The sequence below is a fragment of the Haliotis rubra genome, unplaced genomic scaffold, assembly GCF_003918875.1.
Source record: "Haliotis rubra isolate DU_JTF1 unplaced genomic scaffold, ASM391887v1 Scf2390, whole genome shotgun sequence".
In the NCBI taxonomy this organism is placed as follows: domain Eukaryota; kingdom Metazoa; phylum Mollusca; class Gastropoda; order Lepetellida; family Haliotidae; genus Haliotis; species Haliotis rubra.
Genome location: NW_025766437.1, coordinates 1 through 16,223, shown reverse-complemented (window position 1 = coordinate 16,223; position 16,223 = coordinate 1). Strand labels below are relative to the sequence as shown.

Sequence of the window (16,223 nt, the reverse complement as noted above, 5' to 3'; positions counted from 1 at the left end):
ACAAAGGCAGTGTGACAACTTCTCTATGGTCAGCTTTTTCCTCTTTGTCGAGATTCAATGCTACAGTAAAGGCATCAAAATGGTTAGGATAATTTCCAATGATTAACAAACACGAGCACATGATATAGCATTTGACTGAAATTTCATGTGAATGTTTAGATGTTTTAATAAAAACTCCAACATACCTGCTGAATCATTGACCGTTAGTTAACCTGTAGTTTTCTGGCGTGTTTGGCTGTGGAGTTCCTCCTGGAATAGACATGATACGAAATATTACCATTAAGATCATGCTTTGCTAAAATAGTCCTTACATGAAAGAAATAAAGTCATTGCTCGTTAACCTAATGTGTTTCTAAGCTTACCGTGTGTGTCGAAAAACTTCAACTTGACGAAAAGACCTCTGGAAATAAACGAAATTACATTTTACAGTTAGTTTATAGTTTACTCTGTGTCACACACATCTGTATGATACAATGCTAAAACAGTCATATTAAAATGTACATAAAATACAGATGTCCGGCCATAAGGCCTATGAGACACATTATTTATCAATAAAACAATAGTATGCGATAAAATGACTTTCAGATATTAAAACAAAATAAAAGCGACATATATGAAGGGTTGGTGGAGGGCACTGTATGCAATCATGTGGCTGCTCGACGCCTCTTTATAGCTAAGGACATAAGCCATGATAACGTATAAACATCTATTGACAGACGAGTTTGTGTATTTGGTCATGGACCATGTGCAATCATCTATGAATGTCGTCAGGATAAGAGATGATCGGTGATAATCTAACGTCATATTCTGCATTCATTTTGCATGAGAGACACAAAATCAACTTTATGTGAATGGTACTTTTGGAGTATCTATTGATATAACTGGCCAAAAGGGATACATAGCTTGAACATATTTTATGCGTTTCTTCCAGTTATTACATTTGGAACACATGCTGTATTTGAGGTTACACTTTGACCAATACTTTCTAACTGGCATTGTGTATTCATGAGATACAATTGAGGGGTCACGGTGTCAACTAAGAATAAACTACTCACATGAAAACAATTGCAGCTGTCAATGCTATCGCCAAGGAGATGCCTCAGTGCCAAGATAGTGTTGTAGTGGCTGCCACCTTCATTGGCAGGGAACTATTGACCACGTATTATGAAACAATCAGTCATTCATTTGTTAACAAACAGTTGTTCAAGACAATGATTTTGGGTGATTGAGGCGCAAACGCCTCCATCGTTCTAATCGGTTTGAATTTGTCACTCATGTTAAATATCTCTTTATAATATACACTTGGATTTTTCAAACAAACTTTCAGACATTGATACTTAATCTCTTTGTATTTTGGCAATTCTAAATGACCATAGCTATAGCAATCTGGGAGACACGTGACCATGTAAGTAATCTCGACATCATTGTCCCGCTGAAGCGGAACCCAGTTTTCTATAATCTCTATTCTAAACATATTCTGTGTTTTACTGATAAAACCATTAATAAACTGATACGCTTTCAATTCAAGAAAATAGTACATGTAATAGAGCACACTATACTTGTTCGGTGAATAATTTCGAATTGCAGAATCGGTAAATCCATTTTAGTAGCACCCATCAGGTTTCTCTTGGAAATTCGCGAACGGCCGATTGGTTTCTTAGAATCGATTCCAGAGGCGTTTTCAGTAATAGTAGCGCGAGTGCTGAGCGCTGAGCGTGCATGTTATACCGTCTTAGTAATCACCGTGCGAACCCACGCGCGCTTATTGAAACGAGTAGGATTTGGACTACAGGGATTGGTGAATTTCTTTGAAAGGGTAGGATTGACATGTTTTAAAAAATAAGCTGGGGCCAGTGTGTGTTTGTGTGTGTGTGTATGAGTGTGTGGAGTGAGTGAGTGACTGAAGAAGGAGTGAGTGTGTGTGTGTGTGAGAGAGAGAGAGTGTGTGTGTGTGTGTGTGTGTTGGTGCGTTTGTATATCAACATTTTGATGACTCGTTACAATCCGACATAAAACAGAAGCAATATATGGGACCATGTTTCCTCAGTCCGTCACTTGTGCTTCATTTCCAGACATGGTTAGACATGACAAAGACCTATGATATGAAAGATATCTACTGGAGATGAGAGTACCGGATTTGCGATGCGAGTTCCGATCTCTAATAGATGAAAGTCTCAAATAGTCCAAAGGTATGGTCATCGTGATGTTCTTGAAATGAGCTTCCCTCAACCTGATCTCACGTCCTTCTCTCTAAATTTACTCAGGTACCTCCAACGTTGCCTTTTTTAGGCTTTTCTTTTTTCATTGTCATTCTATATTGGGACTTAGAGCGGAAAAAGACGAATTGTTCTACTTATTGAGACACGTTGGACAATTTAAATTAGAGATGATAACAACTAGTGTTGTAAATCCTTGATCATATTGTGAGTTTCAACACTGGTCTCTCATGCTGCACACAAACACTGAAAGTATTGACGTACATCCTGCTTGACATCATGCAGGGCTAAGAAGTACTGTAAAACCCCATGGTCCCCACTAAGGTGGTCGAGCATCGGTTGCTTGTGGTCAGTGGCTTGACTTGTAGTTTTGTTTGATATCAAAATGATCTGTCGTTTCAACATCAATGCGGTTTCTTTTATGGCGAAACTGTATCGCTTCCCGTGTTGTTTTCCTGTCCTTCATAGACGGGTATTACGAAAGTAACTTTGTTCTTATGACAATATCAATATCAACCTTGGGATATCATATAAGGTAAGAAAGTAACTGTGTTCTCATGACAATATCAACACCAACCTTGGGATATCATATAAGGTAAGAAAGTAACTTTGTTCTCATGACAATATCAACACCAACCTTGGGATATCATATAAGGTAAGAAAGTAACTTTGTTCTCATGACAATATCAACACCAACCTTGGGATGTCATATAAGGTAAGAAAGTAACTTTGTTCTCATGACAATATCAATACCAACCTTGGGATATCATATAAGGTAAGAAAGTAACTTTGTTCTCATGACAATATCAATACCAACCTTGGGATATCATATAAGGTAAAAGTAACTTTTTCTCATGACAATATCAACACCAACCGTGGGATATCATATAAGGTAATAAAGTAACTTTGTTCTCATGACAATATCAATACCAACCTTTGGGATATCATATAAGGTAAGAAAGTAACTTTTTTCTCATGACAATATCAATACCAACCTTGGGATATGATATAAGGTAAGATCCCCATCTCGATGAACATGTTTTACTTCGTGTTAACATGCTAAACGTTCAGTTTTGCTGGGATGACTATAAAACATAATGTTGTGAGTCCAAAGGCGTCTATTGTACATTATAATCTGTTAATTTTGTTATAGGTATTTTGTACTTTCATAGTATATAATATACACATTAGCAGTACAACATACACCTTAATGGTCTTATTAATAGCATCAATTGTATTTTCCTGTCAATAGTAGTTTGTGTATACTTACCGCTGTTATCGTTGCTATTGTGCAGTGGGCAGTGATGTTACAGTAGTCCCCTGTAAAGTTTCCTGACAGTCCTTAGTGCAGTGACCGTTGTGTTGATTACAGATGTGATTGACACAGGTCTTACTACAAGGCTGATCACACTGGTCACCGTGCCATCCACGAATACAGCCCTCGGAACACTCGCCGTCAATTTTCACACAGTGTTTAGCTGAGAGATGAAGAGCGCAGTTGCAGGAACAGTTTTTTCACAATTCTGACCGAACTGTCCTTGCCTGCCTGGCAGTTTTAGCGGTGATAAGAACAACTGCAACGAAAAACAAGTTGTCATGTACACCCTTCAAGTAGTTTATAAAACGTTGCCATGTGCACCCCATCAAGTAGTTTATAGATGGACCTCGTTTATGATCATCTGCTACGTGTTAGAACATAACTGCATGTATCAGCGTTTGAGAATGGTCGCTCCCAAAATTGCTCTATTACTGATCTTGCAGTCATTACTGTCGTATATGTACATTACAAAGATACAGGAGTAAAGGTTAATCCTTGAAGCTGCTGGTTGTTATACCCACTGTTAAGAATGAAGATGGTCACAAGGGTACAATGCATGGTAGCAGCATTTCTCGGTGTCTTCTCTGTCCGTGTCAACTGCAGTGGAAAGACAGCGTTAGTCAAGTGCATATGTCGTTAAAATTTAACAATGATTATAAAGGCATATTTCCACACCTTTCGTCGTATTACTGAGTATGATGTGTTCACGAAACTTTCCGAGAGTGTGTTCCAACTCAGGGTTACAACAGTCAAAGTCTCAGTAAAATTATTATGCTTTGATAAGTTTTATGGTAGACGTGGCTGGGACATTTTAATTTGACGCAACAACTAATGTTATGTCGAAGTGATAGTGAGCATTATGGGTGAATGTCACAAAGTATGCTTCTGTTGAGATTCGGTAGAGGGCAGATCGAAGTGTACAAATTACTGTAATCATTTTTACATCAAACGCCATAAGCCCACCATCAACCGTGACCAAGGATATTTCATTCCATCAGCTTATGACCCACTCCTCCACCAAGCCCAATCTATTGTATAAACATCCCACCTATTGTATAAACATCCCTTTATTGTACCAATTCTGTATTTATACATCTTTGGCTTCCATTCACTATCCCTTGTGTACTCTCACTGGCTTCATCAGCTTACTGCTTAACCAATTATGGCAATTATGTTGTTTCCTTTGTCAATTACAATGTATGTAGTTTCATTTGTTATACACAGTATAGATATGCAGCTCCTCCACTTCATGTATCACTCTTGCTTGACAACGGTACAAGAATCTGTATCGAAACGTCGCACTCACGAAATAAAGAAGTTGTTATCCATAAAAACTTGTTCCATATTGTTGTTATTAAGATATGTAGTTGAGTAAACAGGATTAGTGCATCCACTGAGAAGTTAAAACAGGGTTAAAATAAAATGACAGGGATTAATGCATGCGATGATGAGATGTAGCTTAATTTCTCACTGTGAAATACTAAGTTGTTATAAGGATATGTAGTGTGAGTAAAGAGGATAAGATCTGTTGTCACAAGTGACAACCTCAAGAGTTGTGCATGATTGTGGTCTTTTAAATAATTACAAACAAATAGAGACAAAATTTAAGCTCTTTAGACAGAGACTTCAGACGGCCGGCAGTTCCTGGTGGTAGACGATGGTGATGACAACAGGATTCTAATCATCACAACCACAGAGATGATGGATATCCTTGCTGTGGCCGAAACAGTGTACATGGATGGAACATGTTATGTTTGCCCTAGTTTCTGGACCCAAGTGTATGTTTTACACTGCCTTGTACAGGACCAGATGTATCCAGTTGCCTTTCCCTACTTCCCAGCAAATCCCGTGACACATATACTCACTTAAAGAATATTGTGCTTACAACTGTCGGTGTCAATCTCTCCCCTTCTATAGTCCCCAGACTACGAAGCTGCTGCCATTGGTGCCATCGAGACTGTGTTCCCAGATGCTGATATCCGTGGATGCTTTTTCCATTATACACAAGCTGTTTGGAGACAAGTTTCCGAGAAAGGCCTAGTCAACGACTACAGGAACAATCCAGCTTTCAACTCCCATGTATGACGTGCTGCTTCTCTTCCCCTCCTCCCGGTGGATCAGGTCCATGATGCATGGATGGATACATTGACTGCGTCTCCAGATGTTGAGGGTTTTGCTGCCTTCAACGACTACATGACCTCTACATGGGTAGACTACGACGCAAGATTCCCGCCTCGTATCTGGAACCAGCATGAAAATACAGGACCCAGAACCAACAATCATTTGGAGGGTTTTCACAACGCAGCTTCAAGAAACTTGTCAGAGAGCATCACCCGAACATATATGAATTCGTCATTGCCATAAAGAAATTGGAAACAGCGAACAGACTGGCACGCAGGCAGATCGATCATGGAGCAGCTGTCCTCCCCAAATCAAGGATCTACCGAAACCTCGAGAGTCGCTTGGACAGGCTTAGAGAGCAACTTGCTTCTGGGAGAAGATCACCCCTTCAATTCCTCGACGCAGCTGGACACCTTATCAAGTTGAAGTGAGAATGGACAATGTCACGATTGTGATTGGAAAATGACAAATAACAGAAAATATAAGTAACAGACAAATAACAGAAATAAATTCTTTAAAAAAACTTTCTTTATGTCCTTCAAACTACTTTAACTAGAAGATGATGTGATGATATGATGTGATATAAGATAAATAAATTATCATTTCATGGTGATCAGAAAATGATATGAAACAGAAATAAATAAATTCTTTTTGTCCTTCAACTACTTCAACTAGAAGAGTCCATTTTTTAGATCATAGGGGGTGCCACTAGTTCAACATTACGTATTCAACAATCAACACACCATGACATGTTGTTTCAAGACTGTAGGCGAAATGGGATGTGGGCGAAATGAGAACATACCCCAACAATGTTCTATACTCTGATGACAATCGTATCAAATGAGCAGTGACGGACACTGATCCAGAGCGATAATTGATGTTTTGTGCCAACAATCTAATCATGTCGTCCTGCTGCCAGGTGGTCGGTCAGTCCCTGCCCCTCGACCATGACGGACACAGGGTAAAACAGCTATAATTAGTGGTAACACCACCAAGATTACCTGACAAATCCTAACGTTCCCATTTACCATTTGTCATTATATGTATCAAATGTATGACATGTTTTGTGATATGCTGACGGAAGTGCAGCAAGAGAGATTATCAGTTGAGTAATACAAAAACAAAACCACATCGATCGAAGGATAAACCGATGTCACGCTGACTGATCAATTACGTTTATCTTGCAGAGTGGATTTATCAAAGGTAGTGTATGTACATTTACTAACATACAAAGAATACACCCGCATTCTCTAGCAAAGTGCTTGTTTAAAACGTCTTTCCTTCAAACGATTAACCGCACTGATTACTCATTGTTGTCTAACTATTTTCTTTTATTAAAACAATGGTGGACATTATGCAAATAGATTTTCAGGTGTGCTATCTTGGGTGACCAATGAGACGCTACACCAATGTGAAAAACCTGAGAAAATATCACTAGTTATAACGTTGGGCACACATTTTTGCATACTCGTCTGTTGAATTATACATTACATGGAACATGTTTCTGTGTCAGCCGCACATGAATGGAATATTGTTCCCTTATATCGATTCCTCAAAGAAGGTAATAGACTGATATTCTTGCTATAACTGTAGTGTCGTTCTTAATTTAAATATCTGTATGCTGTTATTTATTTGTTGTAGTATTCAACGGAATCATTTCTCTTCAATTTTTCCCGCCGTAAACATCGATGCAGGGGCAGACGTGCTCTAGTTCGCACTTAAGACGTGAGCACGCGTGTGTGTGTTGTGTGTGTGTGTGTGTTTGTGCGCGCGTGTGTGTGTGTGTTTGTGAAATATCATTTTACATATTCAATATACAAAATGTCTAGATATTACATGTCATGTTATTCGCAAAAACGGAACGATGTTATTCACAAAAACGGATCGATCGTGTACTTTCTATGAAGTTCCAAAATGAAAATAAATTAATCAGGATTATAAAACAAAAAATATAAAGACGTACATTAACTTCGGGTTTTTTTCAGTCCTAACATTTGTAACCACTAGCAGTTGAAGTTAAACTTCAAAATGCTTCCATGTGTTATCTATTAATAGGTAAACAACATGATCACATATTCCAAATAATTCCAAGACGAATCTGTATTTCACATTTGTTGGTCACTGTAAGGAAATACATAACACATCTTTACGCAGTTTATCTAATTCTTTACATGAAATTTTGAAAATAGAAAATATAACAGTAACTGTTACCCATGTCCACAATGTTTTACAGTTTTCTTTAGTCAGTACAGTCAAACCTTCACATATTTTAAAATACACCTAGTATCTATTTGTCTGTCGTTAACCTGCATGGGCCTAGTCATCTTTCATTAATGACTGTACGACTTTCTCCAAGCTGTGTGTAATGCCATAAAACACATGTGTTAGTGTTATCACAATGGTATTGTTAACTGTGCTATATCAGTCTTACCAGTGTCATACTACTGCTATGGGTAACTAGAGCGACCGTCGCTGCTATACAGGTGAATACCAGGTAATCATGAAACAAGTATTGTTCTGTTTTGATGGCTCAGTAGTTTGCGACTCAGTCAGTGAGGAGAATTTCCCAAGTTATATTTAAGAGATGTTGCTGCTGATGATATCAAACATAAAACAGCCACGTACCTCAACATACAGGTTAGTCCTATAGCGAGTACCCCTCAACATACAGGTCAGTCCTATTGCGACTCACGTACCTCAACATACAGGTCAGTCCCATTGCGACTCAGGTAATGTCCCCGCTCAAGTGTGTGTTCCTAGTCACACCCGTACCACGTGTTTAAATTTAGCCAAGCGCAGTTCACATTGCTGATATACGGGTTTACTTCCGGGTCGGCTGTGTTTTTAGCAATCAATTACTTCATGCTATTCAGTGTACCTCATATGAATAGATCTGTGAAAAGGGCTCTGTTCCTGGTAATCATGTACAACACAAGTACACAATCAGTAGATTATAATCACACTTAGCGAGATTGACTGTGTTTGTCTCCTAAACCCCAACTTGCTGCTGATAGTACAGAAATACACACGGGGAACAGGTGTTGTTGAGCGAGTGAGCATGATGCATATATTTGTATTCACATGTAACTTGCAGACCATGGACAGATTGCTATGTAAATCAGAAATACGTGTGTCACCTCTTACGGTAACATGTACTGAAAATGCACGAGTGTCCGGCTACATGCATACCTTGTGTTGTCTAGATGCACATGTGCATGCATGCATGCACACAGTCGGGATCGCGGCCCGTGTTCACACTGCGCTGACGTAGAGAGACATTCACTAGCCGTTATGTAGTTGTCAACTCATCGGACCAATATGCTTCCATATATAACTTTATTTAGTAGAAGGCCACAGGCTCAAGTACAATATATATTACAATATAAAAGGTATGATGTGCACAAAAACTAGAACATATTTTTATATATTCACAATAATAATGCGCTACGTCGCATAAACGCTCCCTTAATATAGTTTGCATACATATATAAATAATTGCTATTTTTCATTTTGAAGAAAGCGAATGAGAGAGTTTCTATCTTTACCGTCAATATTTAACATGTATCCTGTTCCTAAATCATCATATTGTGGACAAATAAACATAAAATGAACCTCATCTTCTAAAATGTTCTTACAAAATGGACAATATCTTAATTCTCTTGGGATATTGTTTCGTCTTCCTGTATGTTTCATAATATCTAATGCACCGAATCTTCAAAGTGATAACAATCTTCTTAAATCTGTGTTATATAATGTTGACAAATATGATTCCTTATTAAACGTAATTTTGACACATGACACAGGCAGTGTTAACAATATTTTGAAACTCCCACGCATAGCTGAAACCATAACTATAAATTAATTTCCTCACTTCAGTTAACTTGCGGTTAATATCGTCCATTCTTTTAACATAAAATAGAGTTTGTCTGAGATATCTAGTCTCTTCCATAATTAATAATTTACACCAGTACTTAACACATCTTATTATAGAATCCCAACATATATGATGACGACCGCATTCAGATAAAACAGCTGCATTTGTTGTAGTAATACCAACATCAAGAACATATTTACAGTATTTCACATGAAATCTTTCTAGATTGAGCCGCTCTTGAAAACCCCATTTTTAGCAATATAATAAGATAGGCTTAATTTGTGTATCAAACTTTTGAAATAAGACAGTGGGAGAAAGATTTTGCATTTTATGATGAAGCTGTTTCATTGGACAAAGGGCTTTATTAGCTTTCTGAGCGAGAGTCTGGACTGCGTTTGACCAAGATAGTCTGCTGGAAAATAAAATACCCAGATAGCTGTAATAGCATGTGGTTTTCAACTTCACATGGTTAAACATCCACTTTTCGGTCTTCTTCACGATACCTCTGTTGCGAAAAACAATTATCTCTGTTTTTGTTAAATTAACCTTTAAGCCCCATATTTGTGCAAAATCTGGATAAAATATTAATCTTTCTTTGTATACCTATAACTGTGTCAGATAATATACATAAATCATCAGCATAGAATAATAAAAGAGCTCTAAAACTTCTGCTCCAACAAAATTACCTCTTTCGTCAGACGATGTAAGATCCTCTTCAAGTTGTTTTACAAACATACTGAATAATAATGGACTGAGTATACATCCTTGTCGCACACCACTCACGGAATTGAAATATTCTGAAATGCTAGAATTTGATAGTTTTACAGCTGAAATTGATTTATTGTACATATCACGCACTATTGAAAGCATGTTACCACGAATATTGTTTTCAGAAAGAACATACCATAATATATCTCTATTTACAAAATCAAATGCTTAATGATAATCAACAAATAAACAATAAAATCGACCCTTAGACTTGGGCAAGTAATTTTGAATTAAAGCCTGTAAGGTAAATACATTATCAACAGTTGAATAGTCTGAGCGGATTCCAGCTTGACATTCTGGATTTAAATTATACACATCAACAAATGCTTTTAATCTTTCATTTAAAGTATAGTGAATATTTTCCCGCATGTGTCCATCAAGGAAATACCTCTTTAGTTATTAACATCATTTCTGTTCCCCTTCTCCTGAAGTGGGAAGATAATACTTGTGACCCAGCAGAAGGAAAGTCTCCCGACGTAAAAATACAATTAAAAAGTACATGCAAATAAGGTAGTAAAATATGACCTCCGTGTTTCCACATTTCAGGAGGTAGTCCATGAGGACCACATGCTTTGCCAAATTTTAAAGCTGATAATGCATTTGTTATTACATTTATGGTTATCTCTTTATTTAGAATATTATAAGAGTCATCATCAATCAATCCAAATTCATTTTGCAACATATACTGGTTGGCAAAGGTCATAAAATCTTCGTCTATGTTAAAATCATTAATGTTCAGAATATTTATAAAGTAAGCGACCCATTGCAAACTGCTGATCGATGTAGCCTGTGTAACCGGTTTACCTAATAAATGACTTAACACCAGACCAGAATATTTTATAGTTACCATCCTGACATGATTGTAATAATTGTATGGTTGTAAACTCGTGATACAAATCGCACTTCGTACGGTAAACTTCTATGTATTTGTTTCTATAAATTCTAAATTCGGTAAGATAGTTGAAGTTCCCTGTGACTCAGAATGTATCTAATGCTGAATACTTTCTTTTCTTTAAGTCTTGACACTCATGGTCGTACCATAACTCACTTATGTCTTTAATGACACGTTTTCTTAATAACATGTTTGCGTCTTTTCCGCTTTCTTGGAAATGTTTATAAGTTTATTAGCAGCTTCACCCGTGTGCTTATTTGATATAGCAGAAAAATCGTTCATTTCCAACAGAGATATACGTGCACTAAGAGATTCAAGAAATATATCAGAGTTTGGCGGCTTCCACTTATTTCCATCAGTTTGGTAAAAAAAACTTCTTCACTTACACGATTTTCTGATCTATTGAAGAAACATAATAAGGGAAAGTGATCTGACTTCAAAATTATCAATTATTTCAAAGATTTGACAGGAACACAAAATGTAATCAGCCAGACATTCACCGTTCTGTGTGTGAAGTAAAACCTCCGTCAGCATCGTCAGAGAAACGACCATATGTACCATATGTATTCCCAGTAAACAGGAAGGATTGATCAAGTCTATACCATAAGTGTTAACCTTTCCAAACAATGTGTTTGAGAAATTGAGGTATTAAACTTAGTGTGACTCTGTAAGGCAACTGTAATATCGGTCCGCGCACAGTTTGATCACACATCAGGGTGACCACAGATTATGAAGAAGTGTGTTACGAGCTGACTCCCAAGTTGATTCTAACAGTTAGCTGGGTAATAGTTATGTATATGATCGAGGTCTGAAGTCAACAGACAAAAGAATTATGCTGTTATTGACAATTGTATTTTAAAATCAACTAAGTTTTCAAATCAATACAAACGTTTAACAAAGGGAGTACAGAGTAGAGTGAAAGTGCAAATCAAGGTAGAATATAAATAATACTTCAAACATTATTTCGTAATATTTAACACTGACACATTGCAATATACAGAGAGAGAGGAGTATCATACACTTAACAAGTCAAAGCATTATTCACGCTTGTGCAACAAAACCAGTGTCACAAGCATCTATAGCCAGTCTGAAAGGTCTTTTCATATGTGATGCTTTGAGAAGAGGAGAATTCGTGAGAATGGTTTCAACATCCTCAAAAGCAGTCTGATAAATGCCACTCGTTTGTTCAGCAAATTAGTGAGAGGGATTTGAGAAATTGGAACAAAACATCACGTAATAAGTGACATTGTCTCATATATATTAAACAAGCACTCAAAGAAACAACCATGTTTTAAACAGAGGAGATGGTTTCATAAACATTTTATAATCGAAGTTTAGATGTAGATAATTATCAAACAAATGGTGCACAGTGCTTTTGGTGGAGCATGAAAAGTACATACATTTTATATGCACATAATCATGTTTTCATTGATCCATTCCTCGCATTATATGGATGTAGGACTCTGGGTTTAACATAAACACCCATGGTGTAGTTTGATAACTTGCATCCAATGTGTCCTGAAAGCATTTTGCAGAATATCGATCCCTACGTCAGACTGCATTGATCGTCTGATATTCCATGTCCCTGCCATCCTCTGGTATTTCCCAGTATCTGTGTAGCTCCATGTACTCCATGGATGAAGCAGTTGGCTGCCGTGGGAGAGGTTCTGGATTCACACTGTCCCCTTCAGCCTCCCTGCACACAGAACAATGTAGCTTGAGAATGCTATGTTTATATCACCGTATCATATTTAATCATGATTTGACCAGTATTGATCACAATGAACAGTATCCTCAGATATGTACTTTCAGTGAGTCTCACGGATCAATCTAAAGATGATTGCTTGACGACTGGCCACCTCTTTAACTCCTATGTTAATATGCAAAACACTTCGTAACAAAATGGTATTGCTGCACGTGATCTTTACCTTGCTACTTTTCTCAAAAGGCACCTATTATAGAAGTATCAAGGCTCTCTTCTAACTCAGTCCTCCACTGGCTGGTTAACCTAGTTCATATAAGGAAGTATGCTATGGCTTAAATGATTGATAACCCTTGACTCACTGACCTGCCAGTGTATAATTTCTTCATAACTATAGTGGATTACAAGCTCTATTTTCACTTAATGTTATCACATATACTTGTACTTATTTAGTGCACACTTCAGATCACACCTCTGCATCTGACAGAACCACCCACAAGATCAAAGGTATGTCCAAAGGCAAGTACAAAACAAGTAACATATGGTATAATTCAAACTAGGAAATTGCATTGGGGCCTTAGATGTTGTCACCTTGATTCAAGCAGACTTTGAAACAAACACATGAATATAAGACCATTATCTCCCTTTCTATATAACTCCATAGTTGATCTATACCATGTAGATGTGTGATGTCAGAATGTAACATACACACCTCTTGGTACACAGCCCTTTTCTGTAACAGATGCAGTTGGTGGCCAGTATGCCCACAAGAAACAGGACAAAGGCTGTTGGTATTCCTATTGCATACCCAAGATACCGTGTGTCGGTTGCTGACCTGTGAACAATAGTACCATCTAATTAATATCCTTTCTTAATGGACATATTTGTGGATAGATATTGTTTTGTTTTGAATATTTCTTATAGAACACAATCCTGTGATATATGCACACAGACTCACCATTCTCACATGTCTCCTGAGACATCTTTCTCTGGAGCAGTTGTGTTTGCAGGTGGACTCACAGGCACCGCCGCTGATATTGCATCCATGGAAACACATTCCTGTAACCTGATCACATGTACCCCAAGACATATCTCACAACTTACCGTTACAAAAGTCACCATAAAACCCAGAAATGCATCCTTTAAGACAATAACCAATCTGTGGGTCCACACATGCCATGTTTGCAGTTATGTGAGCATGGTTTACACTCTTTACCAATGTTCCCAGACACACAGCCATCAGCACAGACACCATCAATGTCGCATCGCATATCTTTACAGTTCGGGTTACATGGTGAAGAACAGTTGTTGCCATGCCAACCACTGACACAACCATGTCTACACTCACCGCTTACTTTGTCACATTCAGACAAACACGGGTTTCCTTCCTTGTGAAAACAGTCCTCCAGATGCATTAAATCTGCAATGTTTGCTGCAGATCTTTTCACACTGATGACCGTAAAATCCGGTTTCACAACCCCCAAACATTCTGTCAGACACGTTCCTACACAATGCTCACATCTGTGCTCGCAATGCGGACCAAAATGTGTTGCTTGACAAACCTGGCACGTTCCTGTGGATCTGTCGCATGAGAGACATCTCATGGAGCAGTTCTTGCAGTCAATGCCATAGTAGGAGTCCACACATCCAGCCACACAGGAGGTTCCCTGCTGGCAGTATCTGTCAGTACATCCACCTGGACACTTAGTACATCCTCCCACGGGTGTGTCACACAATACTTTACACCTATTGCCTTGGTACCCTGCTATACAGCCCTCAGTACATATATCAGTGCCTTTGTCTTTTGAGAGTTCACATGTGCCATTGCGACAACCGGGCTGCATTTCGAGCTGCATGTCTTGTCAAAGTACCCAGGATGACACCTGGTCCGACAGTGACCTGTTTGACCGTCACAATCAGAACAGTGTTGATTATTCGCACCTAGCAGCTGAAACTGAACATCAAATATATCATCAATGGTTATAGTGTAACAAAGAGTGATTGCTTTTCATTTTTGCGGATATGTCATGGTAATAATGGACTTGAATAAATGCGGATATTTGTATAAATTGTCATTTTGTTTCGTTTGCAAATGTTTCAAGTATTTTCTCACCTTTCTTTGTGTTCAAAAGAATTCGAAAGTCATGAAATCTAATATATCTTACCTACATGTTTATCAACTGGTTTGTGGGTCTGATGTCTTGTCTATTTAAACCTGGTCTACCTTATACAACCTATCAGAGGTGTTAATTTGCCCCGGATGTTGTTACCTGTTGACGTGAGGGTAATGCAAGATCAACCCGGCGGCAACCAAAAAGCTAATCATGTCGTGAGCTGAAAGTCAACATACACATATCAATATGAACATAACCAACCGTACAGAAACATCATCACAGACGGAAACATAGAAGTGCTATTTCTCCACGATAAATATCACTTGTGCATTAGCACCACCGGATAAATGCTAAAGGGATTATATAAAAACACACCGTAATATCACGCCCTTTGCTGTTTATTCAACCCTAACAATATCACAATCAACTACTCACGTCTTACATGTACAAGCAGCAGTACTGACGCCGAACTGAAAAAAGATGCTGAAATCTTTGCCTACTCTTTCTTTATTAAAACTATTGATTTCATAATGTTTCTATAATGCCATCCACAGAAGTTATAGTAAACATTTTCATTTTTTGCTGTGGAAATAATAATATATTATTACAAAGATTTGAGATGATAATTGTCATGTGTGCCCCAAACCCTACTTACCGGTCAGTGCTGCATCGTGTACTTGTGATGACATAAAATTATAGCGTATCAGTTTTGTTTTCCCTGTAACGAAATTTACACGTGATCACGAAGGAAGTATTTCGGCTGTTTCACATATCTAACGAAAGGATGATGCAGTAGCTATTAATGTAAATCCACATCCCACACCAACCCTCAATTGCTAGTGGGAGCTATTTTCCCCATCAAACTCGGACGCAAACCTAAAATTTGCAAAGTTTTCACATAGATTGTGAAATTGGTGAATGCCAAAACAAGATCAATTAATGATCAGTGAATGTTGGTAAAACACAAAGCTAAAGGTTTGTAATAGAAAAAATGCCACACAATGGATCTAATATGAGGTGGCGGCAATATTCAGCTTATTCCACTGTATTCACTGACGTCACGGCCGAGGCCTGTTTCTGTTCTTGAGTCCAGAATCGTTTCCTGGAAGCTGAATTCAATGTTTACAGATGGCACAGATGGAGCCACTATATATCTCCATACACCTGCAACTCTCTCCCCAAAGAACACTGTAGGCTTCAGGTTAATCTGCATGTGTT

General features: G+C 37.9%; 1 long non-coding RNA gene across 1 annotated transcript; it reads right to left on the bottom strand.

Annotated features, from left to right (window-relative positions):
• Window positions 1-12,022: 12,022 nt before the first annotated feature.
• Window positions 12,023-14,838, bottom strand: LOC124278533. Its single transcript, XR_006899112.1, has 3 exons — window positions 13,850-14,838; window positions 13,604-13,726; window positions 12,023-12,885 (listed from the first exon to the last, which is right to left on the bottom strand). It is a non-coding gene; the product is annotated as an uncharacterized LOC124278533 (long non-coding RNA).
• Between the last annotated feature and the right edge of the window lie 1,385 nt (window positions 14,839-16,223).